We start from the raw sequence: 4,315 nt of genomic DNA, 5'->3' as shown, positions 1-4,315 counted from the left end.
CAGAACCTGGAAAGATCCCCTCCATAGTCTAAACTTATGAAAGGGTAATCCTCCAGCAAAAAATCTCAGAGCAGAGTAATTTCTAAGTATTCAAAGCCACTTCTCTATTGCCAGAAAAATGGAAACTCCAGGTCTATAAGTATTGAATAATATACATTTTTTTATCTTACTCAAATAGATCTAACTCTAGAGAACTAACTGCAAACATTAGTTCTTCTACAAAGAACTAACTGCAAACCTTAGTTCTTTTACAAAGATTTAAAAGGTTATGTTTTTCTTATTGTGCCCTGCACCATGTGGGATCCTTGTTCCCTGACCAGGGATCAAACCTGGGCTCCCTGCATTGGAAGTGCAGAATCTTACCCACTGGACCACCAGGGAAGTCTGAAGTCTACATTTTATGTATGAAAAGTGTTGGGGGCCAGAGTGAGGTACTCCGCCCGTGACAAAGGTCATGAGGAAGGAGGCTCGACATACGCAAAGGCGGGATCGAGCCTCAGGAGTCCCCCTGGAACTCCTCGAGCATCTACCCCCATAACCAGAGCCTGCCTACTTTACTACTTTGTGCTCTTACCTACACCTCTGACTTTACGGGGGGCTGTCCCCCACCACCTCTTTCGGAGAAGGAGTTAACCTAGAGCTCCAGTCAATAAAAACTCTTGAGTGTGACAAGAGTGTTTTAACCTACAAACTCCTCTGAAGGTTCTCTAGCCTGCCTGACAGGCTTGTCCGGCCACATGTGATTGTTCACAGCCTCCCAACCGTGAGAGGCACGAGATGCTTTAAACCTTCTAAAAACAGGTTCCTTAGAAAAGTTAGAAAACTATTAGTATAAGTATAATGGGCTAATTAGAAAATGTGTTGGTGAAGGGTTTTTCATTTGTTGAGCCCATGTTTGTTGTTAAGTCTCCATATCCCCTGCCCTTACACACATTAATGAATATATAGAATTAACCTTTGATATTAATCATGTTAGACCTTAGGCTAAGTAAATTCTTTCCTTAACTAAAACCCACTACACCCTCACCCTGTAGGAATGTAACTTTATTTGGGTGGCGTCTGTTTTGAGAATAATCAACCCTGGAGAAATAAGTGTCCTGATTGACTGACCGCTGTCACAAGGAGAGGGTCGTAAATTGTCAGCAGGCCCCCCTGGCCAGAAGATGATGTAACACCCCTAAGACCTCTGTATACATTTGTGTGAAGCACCTGACTTTAATAAAAGTCAGGACTGCTGTCCCCACGTGACTTTTGTATAACATCTCAGTGTATAAAAACAGACCCTGGAAAATAAAGAATTGGGATCAGTTTCTCGAAATACTGGTCTCCCCATGTCGCTCTCTCTCTCACTCTGGCTGAGTCTCCATCTGGAGCGCGGAACCCACCATGCTTACTAATTATGCCTGGGCTTCTAAGATCCGACCAGGGAGGCCTCAGTGTCTCCTCTCCTTCGGGAGAACGGAAGGACGCCTGCGGCCTACGTAAGTGGTGCAAACTTCTTGTCTTGAAGTTTTATTGGTCTCCCGCGTAAACCAAGCTACTCAGCCTCTTTTCTCCACTGAATTTTCCTACTGAGCTATCCTCATTCTATTACTCTTTATATCCTTAATTAATGTTTAATTAAGCTATCGTATCCTGATCCTCGCCTATGCCGTCTCTCCTTCGAATACCCTGGATCAGCCGGGGCTGGTCCCCGGCAGAAAAGAAATCCAATCACTTCTCACTGGAGATGAACAAAATACCAGCATACTAAAGCAGAGAATGAAAGAAGAGCCATCACTTGGGAAAAGATGACAGTGACCTGTGGAAGGAGGCAGAGGAGATTTAACAAATCAGATCAGTTCTATCTTAACTACCAAGATTCCAAAATTAATCTAGACATATATTTCTGAACTCATCTTCAGTAGGATTTAATCTCTGCTCCCCTATATTTTCACTTGATTGGGACATTATTGTCAGAACATAATAGTCTCATCTGATAAACTATGTTTTAATTATGTCATCATAGACTGTTGGAAAAGATTTGCTACTCTGCTTTAGTCACATTCAAATAACTGCCAGTAGTATTTAATATACTGTAAATATTTCAGATCATAACCTTACCCAAATAATCCTTATGCAGCCAGGGAGAGAAGACCATCACCGAACCATGCTGTGCATATATCAAATGCCTTGATAGAGTAATAATGGCCTATTAATCAGAGCACAGGCTAAATGGGCCCACCACCTGTTCTACATCAACATTAGTATTCTGATAAACTCTTTAAAGAAAGAGAAATGTCACTACCATCCCACACGAACTCGAGCTTCCAGAATGAAAGACACTAGGTCAGTTTTCATCTATTTCCATATAGTAATAACAGTCACAGATTTAAACAACTTGAATCTAAACCTAAGTACTAAAATAAATCATGGGCTCCCAGCATTAAAATATTCAGTCCTGTTTTTTAAAAACTAAATCTTTGAATGTTTACATCAGCTAGACAGTGTACAGTTTACTGACCTGTGCCTTACTGTGAACATACAGTCAACTATGACCAGTTTTAATCTTTAAAATTTCTCCTGAGAGAAGATTTTTGGGTCCTTGAATGCTAATGGGAAAGATATTATACTTAACACACACAGTATTAACAACATTTAAGAACTTTCTTTATAGCTATAATAAAGAAACTAATATTTTATTGTTGTAAAAGACTAATTCATGTCTTCAGCTGTGAACATGAACACATAGCATCCCTCCATCCATACAAATGATTCTATCTGGATATCCGTGCGGCAAGTAATTCATCCAAAGGTTAAATGGGTTTAAACTTTCAAAAGAAGGATATAGATTTACTCCCTGCATACCTCCTTGATGTTTTAATTATTATTTATACTTATTGAGCAGTATATATTTAGTGGGACTGAGAATTCAGAATTAGGAGCTATGATCTGAAATCTAAAGTTTCTGGATCTGCTTAAAAGTCATAGAATTCCAAATTTGGAGGAAATTCAAGTCTAACTACCTCACTTTAAAGGCACACACACACACACACACACACACACACACGTGTGTGTGTGCATGCTCACTCAGTCATGTCTGACTCTTCACAACCCCATAGGCTATAGCCCTCCAGGCTCCTCTATCCTTGGCATTTCCCAAGCAAGAATACTGGAGTGGGTTGTCATTTCCTTCTCCAGGGGATCTTCCCAATCTAGGGATTGAACTCACATCTCTTGCATCTCCTGAATTGCCACCTGGGATGCCTAAATCAGGGAATTAACTGATTTTCCCAATATCCTACAGCTAGCAAGTTCAGTGAGGAACTGAACCCAGGCCTTCTGGCTTTTTCCACTAAGGGAAATAAATTCCTCAATATATGCAGATAACAAAACTATCTCCAAAATTCTTTCTAGTCTAACTTCCTAGGCTCTCTGGATAGGTTAAAATCTAGATGGTTCACTACCCTACTAAACACAAGTAGGCCTTCCACTTTCTGACTGGAACTGACAGCAACACTCTATCAATCTGAGTTCTTGGTTGAAAACAACAAAAGACTTCAGCTAATTTAAGAAGGAAAACAATTTTTTAAGGATTTCTGGGTAGTTTCTAGAATCACCAGTAAAACGTGGAGAAACAGGTTAGGAAAACAGACAGAAACAAGGGAAGTCTGATAGCAGCCAAGACCAAAACAAAAATGAGGTCTTAGACCAGACTGGTGGGGACAACAGCAGAGCAACGCCTACACTCTGGACCTGTGTGTTTCTGCCCCTGCTGCACTGGATTACCTACTGGCTTTGGTTATTTGCTTCAAGAACCCCAAAATAGTGAAAGTGAGGCCCTAGCTATGTGACTGGTTGAAGAACACACATCTGGTCTTTTCAGTTTTTCCCATGGAGATTTGCCACAGGAATTCCCTATATACTGGAAGGGGTCGGGCTTCCCAGGTGGCGCTAGTGGTAAAGAACCTGCCTGTCCGTGCAGGAGACCTAACACAAGCAGGTTTGATTCCTGGGTCGGGAAGATCCCCTGAAGGAGGGCATGGCAACCCACTACAGTATTCTTGCCTGGAGAATCCCATGTTCAGAGAAACCTAATGGGCAACAGTCCCTAGAGTCACATACAGTCAGACACGACTGAAGCGACTTAGTACACACAGCACACACAGGAAGGGGTCAGGGAAGCTAACCAGCTCGCTAGACGACAGACTGATAGACACCAATAAACTCTTGTTCACAACAAGTGATGTATTTGAGAAACTTAGAGAAACACATCCAAGTTTACAAAAATTCAGGCACTCTAAAAGTGACTGAAAATGATCACTACACAATATTC

The 4,315-nt window shown here is 41.4% G+C and overlaps 1 non-coding gene across 1 annotated transcript; it reads right to left on the bottom strand.

Moving 5' to 3' along the window:
- Window positions 1–308: 308 nt before the first annotated feature.
- TRNAG-UCC (transfer RNA glycine (anticodon UCC)) lies at window positions 309–381 on the bottom strand. Its single transcript has one exon. It is a non-coding gene; the product is annotated as a tRNA-Gly (tRNA).
- Window positions 382–4,315: the final 3,934 nt, after the last annotated feature.

This window comes from Bos indicus, chromosome 1, assembly GCF_029378745.1.
Source record: "Bos indicus isolate NIAB-ARS_2022 breed Sahiwal x Tharparkar chromosome 1, NIAB-ARS_B.indTharparkar_mat_pri_1.0, whole genome shotgun sequence".
Classification (NCBI taxonomy): domain Eukaryota; kingdom Metazoa; phylum Chordata; class Mammalia; order Artiodactyla; family Bovidae; genus Bos; species Bos indicus.
The sequence above is the reverse complement of the archived record's forward strand: the minus strand, read 5'-3'. Positions and strand labels throughout refer to the sequence as shown.